Below are 14,634 nucleotides of genomic sequence, written 5' to 3' on the forward strand. Positions count from 1 at the left end.
ACCCGTGCAACGATTTCTACGAGTGAGTTGCACTAGCGAACAGATTTTAATTCAAATGCCCATTTTGTTCCTAGCTCTCCTATCGCCCCGCTTTGATATGCGAGCATGAATCCGAGGTTAAGAAGGGGCTTTATGGTGTTTTTACAGTGCCTTCAAAAGCCTATTTTGGCTTTTCTGCCTAAATGCCTCAAAATACCTATTTTTAGGCACCTATATGAACACTATTTAGCCTTAAGTTTTGTTTTCTAGTGTAGTATGAAAACGTTATTCAGGTTGCCATGAAGGATTGAGTGTTTGGAACTCTGTGGGGTTCAACCTAGTCCCCTAGCTTAAAGGAGCCATGAAGGCAAAATACAAATTCGTGTTATTCGAGAGATTTCGACTTTTATAGTGCCCCCGGAGCTTGTCCGAATGCATGCAATGCTTTATGCCCTGAGAAATTGTTTAAGATGAAATTTTGATCTTCCCTCTAAATCGTGCGTTTTAATGGTCTCAGGAACTGACTACTCTGCAGCCGATTGGGAAGCCTTGCTTACGGTTAGTGAGCCTAGATGGCGCCACCACATCGTCCCAAGCAAGGATAGAAAAAAGGGCAGTACTGGCCGCGTGACAAATGAGCAGGATGAACTTATTGTATAAGGGCAAAGGAGACAGGACAAACCTGAGCTCGCATAGGCCAGTAATCGTCACGTCAGTGGTGTACAGGTTAGCAATGTAGGCAGGTAAGTTCGAACTAGAGCAGTGGGCTGAAGAAAATAGGATATTAGGGGAACTTCATAGGTTTCGAAAGGACAGAAGACTAGACAACTTATTTGTTTTAAGTCAATGCATAGAGGTGGCTAATAAGAAAAACAGACCTTTGTGGTTAGCCTTTGTGGATATTAAATTGGCGTATGCTAATGTATACAGGGAGCGGCGGTGGAGTATCCTGGAGGACGAGGGGGTGGGGAAGAATTCATTAGCTCACTCAGGGAGCTATACCGCGCGCACCAAGTTTGAAAAATTGGCCGCGTATCTGCTCCTTTCCTTGCAAATGTCGTCAAAAGACGATAGTCTTTATCGGTTTTTGCCAAGTAAATACCTCCCTTCGCTTTCCCGCTCACCTCTCATGCTGTTCCTGTTGCGTCGCGCTCCTCCCAAGGTAAAGACGCCAAATAATTTCCCGCGTTCCACTGCTCCAAACCGGGTGTCTCGATGCCAACGCTGCCGTACGGCGAAGACGCGTGTGAATCGAGGCGCCCTACTTCAACGTTTATAGAACCGTGTTTCCCTAGTCCACGTGCGTTCCAAGCAGAACGTGGAACCTATCTAGTGGAACCTTTCGTAACTCTTGCCACTTGACTTCTTCAAATGCCCCAAGAAGCTATATGGCGCGGGCGACAGCAGGCGACGGCGGAGTGATTTTTTCTTCAGTTGATGAAGTATTAATCTCGCCAAAATCAAACATGTACGATTTTTTATAAAAGAACGCTGTCGATATCACTTCTGTATTCATTTGTTGTCTTATATAAGCGTAATGTTTTGTTGTTATTCAACAATATTGACAAGTATGAACATTACACCGGACTTCGACGGGCACATTTAGCTTTTACTTTATTTTACTTTGTTTTACTTTACTTTGTTTTAGATTTTATTTAGTTTTACTTTGGCCCGGTGGCTGAATCGAGTTACAGACAGACAGACGGACAGACAGACATACAGACAGACCAAAATTTCTGGGTTTAAGTAGCCCAAGAAAGAATATCGTCTTTAATACTGTGGGAGGATATAGCATACCATAGGCCTGTATACACCTACAAGCGTTTGAAACAAGGATGTCCTCTCTCTTGACTGCTGTTCATGATCTACATGGCGGGGTTAGAAATGAAGCTAGAAGTCAGTACGCTGGAGTTCGTCTTATCATAGATAAAAAAACGGGCAGGTGGTGTAATAACGGGTTCCAGGACGACATATTGTATGCAGGCGACATATTTTTGATGGCAGAGAACCGGATAAGTATGCAGGCCTTATGGATATATGCGGTGAAGAAGCGACGCACCTGGGGCTATCCTTTAGCAGAGAAAAATCGGGGATCATGGTCATTACCGACGGTGCGGAGCACAAAACAGTATCCGGGCAGCAAGTATAAATACGATTGCTGAAAGAATATAAATATTTAGGAGTATGGCTGAACGACAGCGAAGATTTCACGCATGCGTATGAGGTTCACCTTACGACTAAAGGAGGACGGAACGCGGCTAAAATGAAGCATAGATCGCTCTGGGGATACCACAAATATACGAGATGGTAAGGAGCGTCTGGAAAGGGGTCATAGTACCAGGATTAAATTTCGGAAATTCGGTTCTGTGCATGAAACCAGAGACCCAAGCGGGCCAGGAGGTAAATGAGTTCTTCCTGATTTGCGTTTGCTTTTGCCGCCCTCCGCCAATCACAGAGCTGGTTGGTATGACATCATAGGCTTTCTTGCGGGAAATGAGCTAGTGGGTCGCGTGGTCATTACCTTTTTGTCGTAATTATGTGGCTTATTCGAGTGAAGTTTACGTTAAAAGTGATGTCACTATGATTCTATGTCACTATGTCACTATGATGAACCAAGCTTGTGTTTTCTCTTCATGGCTCCTTTAACTAAGTCCCGGAAGGCACCAGCTAGCACCAGTGGAATTGGGGGCACATTCTTAGTGAAAAAGAAGCAAAATTTTGAATAACAATACATTGAGACAGTTGAGACAGTTGCCTAATTTGTGCAATTTTCGCAGTGATTCTTAAACCGCGTTTAACATGATTTGCCCATACACTTCTTCAAACATGTGCAGCCGCGTCCGTATTTCTAAAAGCATGCGCAAATCCAACTTTTTTTTCATTAATCCAATGGTAGAGCATTGAACACGCCTTTGTCAGCACAGCATTACTCCATTCAAGAGCCAATGGCGAAACATCCTCGCGAAGCTGCCTTTCCTTGCGCCTTAATCTTCACATTCCAGAAGGGTATTAACTACGCTTTTTTGTGAAAAATCTGTTTGGCTGCTAAGCACCTCTGAAAGATTCCCTTCAAATACATGTAAGTGTGTTTGGCAGTGTTGGTACATCTTGACTGTAAAAATCGGATCATATCACTGGATATGAGAAAATTGCTAGAGTACTATGTAACAGTACTCACAAAAGGTCATGTTAATATTTGTCGTCCTCTCTTGTACTTTTGTTATTTGTTTGCTTTTGTTGTGCTGTAAATAAATTGCTTCAGCCAGGTACAACGAAGCGCTTTTTCAATCAGCATAGCCTGCTCGCATGTATTCGTTTTCATGGCTGTTTCACTGAAGGCAACACTCGAGTTTAGGACGGTGGCCATGGAATCTAAATTTTAGTAGTGCGTATGCTAAATTAAACCATAAACCATTAAATCGCCCTTAGTCCAGACGTTTTATGAAACAGCTATATTGAACTGCTGGTGCCTTTCTGCCATCATAAATATTTGCGGTTCGCTTGTTGTAGACACACATGCCGCACGTCTTAATTTGAAATTACTTGCATATGTGCAAAGATTTATATCGCCTACATTTACGATGTTGGTGTCCTAAAAAGTTGTTTTCCCTGACTATTTTTTGTGCCGAAGACACGCTTTTCTAATTCCTTAATATTGGGCCCCTACTCATGGCTGTAGACGACCAAAGACGTTCGTCTAAACAAAGGTGCAAGGCTGTAGGGCCAAGAGATATAAGCGCCCAGACATAAGGTTGTATCAATGTACTTACATATTTAGCGTCTTTTATTATTTCGCGGATGAAGGACTACGTATCCGTGCTTGGTTAGACCTCGAAACACTGTGCAAAGAACACCAACAGTGTATTTTGACGGCTGCCTGCAAATAACCGTATACAACGCTACGTGATAATCAGTACAATATACAAAAGACAAGACCAACACCGATATAAGGTCAAGAGGAATTCTCAGTAAGATAAGACAAGCGTATACCCGTTTTTATTAAACCATCCAACAATAAATTAAGGTGTGTAGGTGTCCATGAGCTCGGTAAAGGGCACAGCACTTGAGAAAGAGGATACCGACCGATCACGACTATTGGCTTGAAATCGGGTGCATATAATTAGTGCAACAAATAAGTAAATCAGTAATATTCGTAAACGGTTACGTTTCCGGGAAGCTGGTTTCGGCGCTGTTATGTAAGGTAATTCCAAAATCTGTCGCCGACTTAACGTTCGTTAACGAACTACAAAGACATTTCATATATCCTTGGCCATACTTGGCAACCATGCATGGAAGCACATTGTTAATTTTTCTAAACGAGAAACTTTGAGTTTTAGAAAGAGATCTATAAAGTTACGGTGATCAAGTCCTTATAGGTGCAGTTGACCTATGCTGAGAACACCACATTTTACAACAAAAAAAAGCTCATCTCAGTACTGCATTCTTTCTATCGCTGGTATTGCATTCTGCTGCACAATGAATAAGCCTTTTAACCGTATTCTGTTTTTCTCTGCATAGCAGTAGACAACAACTGACGTGTCTGGGCATATCCTTAAGGAATAAAAGAATAGAATAGCGCGCTGTCGTTATTCCCACTGCTCTCACGCAGCTCCGAACCGCCCTTCTAGGAGACTCTGCCCACAACGGGTTCGAGAGCGAGCCACGACTCTCGCCGCGCGAGTATGTTGTCAGTCACACCACAGGAAAGCGATAACTTTCATAGTACAAGCGTTTATTGCGCGGACAGCCACGAAACAAACACTGCAACTGCACTACGCACCGAGCCTCGGGATCGTACTCCCGCCAGCGTGTGCCGAGCCCGTCTACGGGGCGGCATTTAGCGTCCGCCGGCGTTGGCCGGGAGCGACGCTCTCTGACGTAGGGGAAGGGGGCTCCTGTGGCCGCTATTCACTTCAAGCAACTGTACTGGACCGGGTGCCATCGGTGCTCGCCTGCTAACCTTAGACGCCGCAAGCCATCACAACGCGGGCGCAGACCCTCTACCAAAGGCGTGGAATATGCCCGAAGACTCACCGGACGTCCTCTATACAGCAATGAAGCAATTAAGGCGTGCGCAAATCGACACTGTGGCTGCCGTTACCCACGCTAGGGGGAAACAGCTGCCAATGCAAGAACAGCCAAAAGTGGCTGAAAGGCATTTACGTACCGTGCGATCGCTGCGCGTCCCAAGTGCGGTCTCCCTAGGGAGTCTAGGGAGTCTCCTGTTCGCCTCCCCCGTCGCCTCGTAGACGAGTAGGGAGGCGCGCCAGGATCGCCCTCACCCCACCAAGGAGGAGGGCGTCGCTGGTGCCTCCTCACCCAGAGTGGAGGGGCTTGGCCCCCACATGTGGTCTGTGTTAGATTGGTTATTTTATTCCGTTTTTTTTAACTAGGAGTATTTAATTTTAATTGTTAGATAACCTTCCCATTTCAGAAAACGACATTTTTTTCCGCGATTGACTAGTATGCAAGACGTTCCTACACGTGTCCGAACCGCGTGTTGCATATACTGCACGGGAGGACTCTTCGTTGTTTTATACCTGCTTATATACGATATCTCGCTAAAGTTACTTTAGCACCACAATATTTGTAATAGAGCAAAAAATAATAGGAGCTTTTCTGCCCATTGCAACTCCCCCATGAGCGCGCAGCACTCAAGGACATTGGCCTTGTAGTGAAGACACATCCGTGCCGTTAAAGTAAGAGGGTTTCAAGGCGACAGCAATTTGGAGAAAACTACCATCGATCGCCAGACTGAATTCACTGCGTCGAAAAATGTTGACCAACTATGACTCATATTATAACCTGCTGACGTCGGGCTTCTACGCGTTTCAGTCCTGCACTCGCTACGGACGGTCCTAGACGCGCTTGGTATTCTTTTTCACTTGCAAACCTCAGGAGAGCATAGTCCTCATTCAACCCGCGGACATTGCGTCCCGAGTACGAAACTAAATTCCAACAGCTCCTGCCATTAAAACCAAACCTTCCCTCATTTCAGTCCAAGGTGACGGCGTTCAACACCCCGATCTTTCATGCTCGGAGTAAGTTTGTACATACGGTAATCGGTGGAGCGACTTCGCTGTTTATAAACGGCACGCAGCCATGTGGTTAAGACTCCTGCCAATGACGAAAGTCTGAACACACGTGCACGTGCGTGGTAATAAGTTGCCGTGCCACAACATAGTTGGCGCATACCCTGTACTCATGATGACTATCATGATGACTATAATGAGTGATGACTATCTCGCATATCGGCCATTCCTGTACTGCAGGCACGTGTGCAACGGCTGGGACCGAAGGGGAGGCGGGCACCCCGGCAACCCGCTGAGGCGGTACATCTCGGCTTTCGAGCGAGCCGCCGTCAAGAGCTTGCTGCTCGAGCCCACGCCTCAGCGGCTGACGAGCGTCAAGCAGCGGGCCACCGCGTTCATCGTTCGCTGCCTGAACTCGGCAAGTGGCATTTCACACCGCTGCCCACTTAGGACCAGCGGAGAAAATTGAGGGGTAGATTTGTTGCTTGTCGCCGATGACTGTCGCGTATTTGAAATAAGTATAGGATCTCTCCGCTTCTTTGCTGGGAACAGAGGGTCAGCGGAAGAACTTGACCACCACCTTCCAGACCCCTCTCCCCTCTTTGCCATTGCCTCTTAAACGGGCCATGCAGGCCAAATACCAGTTTGTTTTATTAGAGAGATCGAGTGTTTTCTAGTGCCCCAACACTTGTCCGGCCGCAAACGATGCCTTCTGCACTGAGAAAGGAATCAATTTAAGTTCATATTTTGATTCTCCCGCCAAATCATCTGTTTCGTGACGTATGCGATGACGTAACCAGGACAGGTCTTCAAACGAACTTTAGTGCGCTATTTAGTCTGCCGTGGAGTGCGGAACGTCTTGTTTCCCGTCAGTGCTCCTAGGTGACGCCCCCATACTGCCCATGACCGCTGTCCGCTTTGCTTTGCTTCGACAGTATTTGCACGTGGCATATTTTTGTTACGCTAGGTAGCAATCGTTTTGTGAAAAATTGGGGTATGCTCGGCAGAGTCACAAAAAACAACGTCGCTTACACCAATCGGCCAGTGTGGTCCGAGAGAACCACAAATCCGCGGACTGCTACGCAGCTATAACAAGTATAGTGCGCGCAGTACTAACTGCAATACGCCGTTGTTCTTGTATGTTTATATGTACTTCCTAACTACCATTTTTACTCCACCATTCTCACTGCTATAAAATATATATGCATTACATTTAAGCGTAAATAGGTCATTCAACAAGCTTATAGGCCGTGCCAAACTTGGGTTTGTTATTGCCGGCCTCAGCCAATCCCCAAGCCGTGCATACATCATAGGTTCTCGTGCGGGAAATGAGCGAGTGAGTCGCGTGTCCATACCTTTTTACATACCCTTTTTCCCTTAAATACATAGCTTATTATTTCAGCAAATTTTACGTTACAAGTAGCGTCACTATGATTCTGAAGAGCCAATCTCCGGAAGGAACCGCACTTGTGTTTTGTCTGCATGGTCCTTTCAAAGTAGCACTACAAAAAATACAGTATCTTATAATTCCTCAAATTATCACTCATTCTCCACACCCTCCCCTGAAGTGCTCCATTCACATAGGCGTAATATTATCCACTGGATTGCGTAAGAAGTATTTACCAGGTGTATATGCCCGCTCAAACTAAAAGAACTTAATATGGTGAGATTACCGTGATTTCTCAAGCAGTCTGTGGTCTACTGGTCTATCGTTAAGGGTGGATTTACATTTAGCACCACGAAACCGATGGAGGCATACACCGGGAGAAGAAAAGTAATAGAGTTCCGCAACCTTGAATTTCGAACTGTCATACTCTCTCGGTTTAGAAAATCCCTTTAAGGTGCTGTCTTGTATACCGGTCAGTTACACGGAAAAGTGAGACATATTAATTCCAAGGCCTGTGACCTGAGAAACGACGAGCCTGTTGCAAAAGAGGCTAGATTTTATGCCCACTGGTCCTCATACCACCATGAAATCCTCAGGTTGAAATGAAAAGTTCCTGGACGCTGCAGACATTCCTGGGGGAGCTTGGTCTGCCTTGGCCCTACAAGTCACGCGCGACCCGACCGCAGCTCCTCGACATCCTGGTTCGAGCCTCGCTGCAGTACGGCCTTCCCATTTTCTGGGCCTTCACCGTGGGTCGCCACCCGACAAGACAATCTGAGAACACCATCTACATGACATTGGACACGCGGTTCAGCCAGTGGATGCTCGACATCGAGACACTCACTATCCGTAGCAAGTCCAAAGACTACCTTCGGCGCTGCGCCGAGATCGTGGGTGGATTGGGCCAGTCCTATTCGCGCATGATCGAGGAGGTCTTGCTCACGCATGAAATCTTGGTAGGTCAAGTGAACCTGTACTGGGGCATGAACGAAGTACCCCGTTTCGAGGACCTTCGGGACGCCGACATGCGGCGAGCCCTGAACGGGTACCTTCCCGACGAGTCACAGCTCTGGCCCGAGAACCACATTGTGAACCTGCAGCCGGAGTTCTACGAGAACCTAAACTCGACGCACCTCACTGGCAGCGCCTCCATGCAGCGCTTCAAGCTGTTCCTGGGCGCCTATGCTGTTTGGGCGCTGTCACCCGTGTTGAACCGCTACCTGTTAACCAGCCTGCTGGAAGACACGGGCACGGCTACCGATGAGTGGACCCATCGCTACCACCGCTGTAACGATGCCCTCGAGACGCTGATGCCGCTGATCAAGTGGGAAGTCCTTAAGTATAACGGCAAACATTTGATAAGTATGTGGCGCGTCTTGCAACATTCCTTGCTTTCCTTTAGGTTGTTTTTTGTTGGCCACGACGCTAGGCTAGAAAGTTACATCGATGCCGTTAGCGCTAAGCTCAGCGTCAACGCGTTTAATATGACCGGCTCGTGGTCCCTGCTAGAGCACGCGTACGGTTACTTGCCCAAAGACAGCAGCGGTGCTTTCTTCGACCTCTACCTTCGGACAGCCACCGCCACCGTTGACTTCTTCAAGCGGTCAATGCGCAGGCCACGTCACGCGATTTTTCACATCCCGGGTATCGTGAACATAGGGCTCTACCAGCTCTTGGTGGGCCGCGAGGTCGTGGTTCCTCCGCCTTTGGCTGCTTCTCCTCTGCTGACGCAATGGCATCCGGCTGCCGTGCTTGCTGCATTTGCCGGGACCTTCGTCTCGACCCAGCTGATCCATCTAGGGCGCTTCAACTTCTACGACGACATGTTCGAAGTAAGTGGTTGGGGAAGTTGGTCAGGAATCGAATACATTTGGTGGACGATGCCGCAAGAAGAGCCATCTTGCGTAGATTTATAGCAAGTACTTAAATTATGACTTGATTGCGCTTGAAACAATGGTATGAAAGTCCCTCGTAAACCAGGACTCCAGGAAGGCAGAGATGGAGGTTGATAGAGGAACGCTTTTGTGTCGAGCCTCTCTTGGCGACTAATATCCCGGTTTTATAGGCTTCCGTGGCTATCGTGCCCTCCTATCAAGGGTGGGGGAATAAGTTACAACAGCTGACAGCCGTTGAAACAGGTGCACATAAACACATACACGCATGCATTCCCACAACCGCACGCACACAGAAACTCGCCACTCCTCCTCGCCACTCCTCCTCGCCGCAGCCGCTGGGCCGGCGGCAGCGTTTTCACGCGAGACGGGTGGCTTTCCCGCACGACCTGGAACTCAAAATGGCGGATGGACGCGCAACTCTGCTCCCCTAGGGGAGCTTTATACAGGAACTGTAATGCGCGCTAAAGCCCCTTTATGCGGGCGGGACCACCGTCAAGTGCTATTTGTCATATTTCGTCCGGTTTCTTTCTCGGCTAGAATAAATGCGTATGCAGTTAGTTTGTCGCCAAAAATACCGCCGTTGGATGCCTCTCGTGGGTACCTACAAGTGCCTCATTGACACTTTAATGATTAGGACCGTAATTATCGTTATGAAACTTAACCATAATTCATTATTTAGTTACAAATGGTCTCATTAACAAAACATCACTGGCGGCTGCTCCACTGTACTGGAAACATCATACACTAGGTTTTCTTCGAGTACTGCCATTTTTTTTAATCTCTCTGCATGATAGCTGGGACACCCTGTATATGTATGGAGGGGGCATGGCGCTGAAGCGGCTTCTTACCCACATTTCTTCGTCTGAATGGGTTTGTGCATGAAGCGAGAAGTGCAGGGAAAACGCTAGCACGTAGCACTCCACGTCGCTCAACCGGATCTCGAATCGCGTGATGCCCCTATGGACATTTTCTCCCACAGCCAGTCAGTGTTGTCCCATCCCCTCCCTCCAAACACGACTTCGTAAACAGGTTCGTCAGGCTGTGACCGTCTTCCTTGCTACCTATACATTCCTATACTATCGAAAGAACGTCCATGTCTGTAGCGTCTCTTCCTTGTGTGCTGTTTCGGACAGCTTTGACGTTGACCGCACAGAACCGGCTCGCACTGCGATCTTCATTGTGTGTTCAGGGCGGGCGCTTTCTCACCCGCCTTGTTACGCAATCATCTGCCCGGATGGCTGGGACGGACTTTTGAGCTTCACCATGAAATGCTTTACACCGCTGCGGTGCCCGCAAACAGCTTACGGCAGCCTGGCTTCTTCCAGGAGTACCCAGCCAGCGAATTACCACCCGGCGCATGGTCGGTGCACGAGAAGGTCCTTCAGTTCATGGGAGGGCTCAGCGCGAGCGACGTGCTGCCCAACGCGAGCGAGCAAGAGATTCAGGACGTGTACATAGCGAGCGTGGCGGCGCACCTTGGCAGCCACACGGCGGTCACACTGCAGTCCTCGGACCCCCAGGCTGTCCCGACGTCCGCCCAATTCGCCGCCGGCGTCAAGGAGGACCTCAAGCTTTTCTTTCTCCTCAACTGCTTCGCACATTGCGGGACCATCGGAAGACTTCGCCAAAACAATGTAGGTGAGCTATGGTCCTCTTGACATCCTTTCAACCTCTTAGTGCTTGCGCCGCACCTTGTGGGCGTAGCGGCCAAACCAGTATGTTCCCGCATGGGGGGCGTACGTCTATGGTGCCGCCGTAATGTTAACGGCATTCCTACCCTACCCTTAGTATATCAGCATGTGACGCTGTGCTTTCCCAAAGATGTTTGAATCGCTTTAGAATGTGACTTCACGGATTTGCATCTCTCTTGGCGCCAGCAGGGCCGGCGCTCATCTCACAGGCTTCGGTTGCGTCGTGCCGTTGAGTAGCAGTTTAAGCAAAACTGCAGGCCTCCGACCGGTGAATGGCAACAGTTCCACCGCACAAACATGAAGTAACTCTATGGGGCTAACCAGGTTTTATTTGTGTCTACCAGTTCTAAGTTCGCCTGTAGGTCAGCAACATTCTTTTTTGTTCACAAAGGCTCACTTCCCTATCCACGCTTGCACTCTTTTCGCAATCTGAGATAAGTTCAGTTAAAGATAGCTGAACTGATTCGTCCTTGCCACTGCATTTCTCGTTTTCACCAGCGTCCCGACAACAGCACCTTTTTTTACTGCAAAGAAAAACCGTGAGATTTGGTGGAGCCCTTTTTCTTGCAGCGCACGCTATAGAAAAGCGCCCTTCTACGCGCTTACCTCTCCTGTGCTGCCACTCTTCTGCCTAGAGGTCCTCCTACCCAAGAACAAATGTTCAAATTCGCTCGCTATACTGGTCCCTCTCAACATCATGTACTCAACATCCTGTGCTCAACATCATGTACTCAACATCATATACTGGTCCCTCTCAACATCATCCCTCTCAACATCACAATCTACAAGTACACGCCCACAGACCGCCGTGACGATTGGAAGTTGTGATCCATCTGAACGCCACCTTGACACTTGTGGACTCGAATCTAGGATCCACTAAACCCGGTGTTTTAAAGAAGTGGGCAATCGCGCGCGCGCCGTTTGTCTGGTCAACTCTTACCCCCCTCTGATGCCCCACGGTTTACGTCGATCGCGACTGTGGCTTCTGTTTCTCTGACAGAGGCGAAAGACGAAAACGCCCATGTGGGGAAGGTTCGTTGCGGATGAATGATAAGTATGGGGCCTACATTATTTCGTTCCCATCAATATGGCGCTCCTCATAGCCTAGGAGCAGCTTGGCTGCTTAAAACCTAATCTAAGGTTGAACTACCATTTCGCATTACTCATCAACGGGCAGAAAATTATGTTCGCCTTCAAGTCATTGGGTTTTTTATGCCTACTTGAACATAATGCTTATGGCAAAGAACCAGCCTGCCCCGAAGCTGCGCGGCTATCGTTTATGCTCGACGAAAGGTTTTTAAGATCTGCTTGCACCTTCTTCTGTAGGTTCCTCTTGACGCAAAGCACAGTTGAATATAAGGGTAGCTCCCGTGATTCCAGAACATTTGCATTCCATCCCACAAATTCCATTCCCTCACCATTTCTTCAAGCATCATTATTACCTTAATCTGTCACCTTAAACGTGTTCCCAATTCCGCAATAATTCGTACACGTACATTGCCACTTCACAACCAAAGTTATCTACCGCCTACGGTAATGTGTCTTCGTCAAATGGCTACGTCCGGCGTCCTAATCACGTATCAAAAACATGCGCTCATATGAGTTTAGCTATAACTAGTTTGGTCGGTCGTTTTTCCTAATGACGGTTAGTAATTGTGATCGCACTTCCTACAACAATATTGTGCATGCCAAGTATCCGCACTAAGTTTTGATTTAAACGTGAGCATCTGCCAACACATCGGCATCGGTGTAAGTTAATTTTCTTATGTAGAGCAACCGGTAAGCGTAATCGCAAAAACGTTGCGTCCTTTTATCAAGCACATAAAACATTTTCTGCACAAGGCCATTTATTCCTTGTGTTTTATTTTATTGCAAAGAAAATGGTGAGGATATAAACGACAGTAACCGCGCAAACATGGTAATAAAAATGATGAGCCCATGTGAATAACCAACCACGACACCAATGACGCAATGGCTGACGTCACGCACACTGCCTTATTTGTCGTACGTGCACTGCAAGCCGTGGCATCTCCTTGAGACTTATTAGAGCTAATTCAGAAGGTGTTCGTGCTTTGAGGACTGAGCGATGGGTCCCAAGCACAACATGACCCACACTGCGACTTTGTCGGCATGATGGGGACTCCACAACACTGGTACTTTTTTTGCAGGTGGCTATCTGCAATTTCGCCCTGCCGGCTGCTCCTTTTTTTAGGCGTGCGTTCAACTGCGGTCGCCAGCATCGGCTCACCACAGACTTTACATGGCGAGACTTTACCACAGAAGGGAGACAGTGACTCCTCGGCCTCTGCCCAATCGTCGGACGTATTTCCGAGCCCGCTGTGTGCTGTGTGTAGTGCACTTGTGCCATTGAATGGGTTATTGTTGACTTGCACGCTTTTTGCGATCGGGCAGTTGAACTTTTCGTTGAAAATGCCGGACTGATGGTCTGCAGGCTCAGTTCAGCACTTAAAACTTTGTCAATGCTTACTACACGCTCGTCTCACAGAGACTTCCGGTCAATGCGGTTGTAAACTGCTTGTCTTGTGCCTTCATTTCATTGTTTTAGTTGCCATTGGGTGAATGTTTATATTTCGCATAAATTTTGGCTGAAGGCGTCATTGACGCCATTATGTGTTACGTTTTGTGTGTCATCGTTATAATGGAAGTAACTGACTAGTCATTCACTTGAGCACTAGGAATCTGTCGCTTTCGATATTGGAGAGACCGCCTGGATTGTTTCCTGACATGAGAACTTCTTGTCTGGCAGCAATTACACATGTGTTTTGACCCGGTGTGACTCGTTCAATACTTTCGAGTAAATTTCTTGAGCCGAGTTGTATCGAACACCGTGATAAGGAAGGAAGTGAGCCCTTCCCAGAAAAAAAAACAGTGTTTTGTATTCCAAGGCTGCTCACACATGATTTGTTTTTGAAACGTTTCTTTGTCTCCTTGGCCTCTGCCCAATCGTCGGATGTATTTCCAAGCACGTTGTGTGTACTGCACTTCTGCTATTGAATGGGTTAGTGTTGACTTGCACACACGCACCTGCACCCCCCCCCCCTCTGCTTTGTGTCGTACATACGGTGGTGCTACTGCGGCCGCCACACGCACTATCCAAAAAACCAAATATTCAAACGGACAAGTTAACGGTAAATTTTGTTTTAAAGTGCGTAATTCTTTATTTTTGTGCTTTCATAAGTTGTTCATTGCTATCTTAACTGCGGTTTTTTAGGTTGCGATTGTTTCGCTGTCCGCACAACTGCCTCGACCAATTAGCGCTTGCGCGGTCACTCCGGCACAACGTTGGTCCGACCTGAAGTTCTAAATTTGTAGTTACCGTTTGGCCTACAGCCCATTGTATGCCAAAATTAATCCAGTAGCCCATCAAGTGGCTCTAAATAATCATTTACAGCTTGCATAAAGCCGTCGAAGCGACTTAATTTTTTTTGCCGCCAGAAGACCAAAGAGGACGCCCAGCAGATGACAGTGCGCAAGTGACGGTTGACCCCATGGTCGCACTTATTTTTACTACTCTTGCTTCGTATGTATATAAAACACTTGCATAGTTGAACACATTATTCTTCTTTGCCATAACAACTTTACGCAAGCACTCAAATACCATTTTGCGCCAAAATCGTCGAGCGGTCAAG

This window comes from Haemaphysalis longicornis, unplaced genomic scaffold (assembly GCF_048455015.1).
Source record: "Haemaphysalis longicornis isolate Haplotype H1 unplaced genomic scaffold, Haemaphysalis longicornis Haplotype H1 scaffold_10, whole genome shotgun sequence".
Classification (NCBI taxonomy): Eukaryota; Metazoa; Arthropoda; class Arachnida; order Ixodida; family Ixodidae; genus Haemaphysalis; species Haemaphysalis longicornis.